The sequence below is a fragment of the Hordeum vulgare genome, chromosome 2H (assembly GCF_904849725.1).
Source record: "Hordeum vulgare subsp. vulgare chromosome 2H, MorexV3_pseudomolecules_assembly, whole genome shotgun sequence".
NCBI lineage: Eukaryota > Viridiplantae > Streptophyta > Magnoliopsida > Poales > Poaceae > Hordeum > Hordeum vulgare.
This window is the reverse complement of record NC_058519.1, coordinates 100971252-100971920: the sequence shown is the minus strand read 5'-3', so window position 1 is coordinate 100971920 and position 669 is coordinate 100971252.

The following is a 669-nucleotide window of genomic DNA, read 5'->3' as shown; positions in this document are numbered from 1 at the left end:
GCTGGATCAAGGCGCGGGAGACGTCACCGGGCTGCACGTGTGTTGAACGCGGAGGTGTCGTGGTTCGGCACTAGATCGGAATCACACCGCGATCTGAATCGCCGTGAGTATGACTCCATCAACCGCGTTCTAGCAACGCTTCTGCTTAGCGATCTTCAAAGGTATGAAGATGACTCACCCCTCTCTCGTTGCTGGTCTCTCCATAGGAAGATCTGAATATGCGTAGGATTTTTTTTGAATTTATGCTACGTTACCCAACATTACTTTGCTGCTACTGGTTACTGTTGCTACTGTTGCTATCATACTACCTTGCTACTGATACTTTGCTGCAGACGCTAAATCTTTCACATGTGGTTGAATTGACAACTCAACTGCTAATACTTGAGAATATTCTTTCGTTTCCCCTTGAGTCGAATCAATAAATTTGGGTTGAATACTCTACCCTCGAAAACTGTTGCGATCCCCTATACTTGTGGGTTATCAAGACCTTTTTCTGGCACCGTTGCCGGGGAGGCACAGCTATATTCTCCGAGTCACTTGGGATTTACATCTGCTGGTCACTATGAGGAATCCGATAGATCCAAGAACTAAAGTCTTGCCCTCCACTACGAGGACATGCAAGGAACTGACATCTAGCTCTCCACTTGATTCACCTTCAGTTATGAGTAA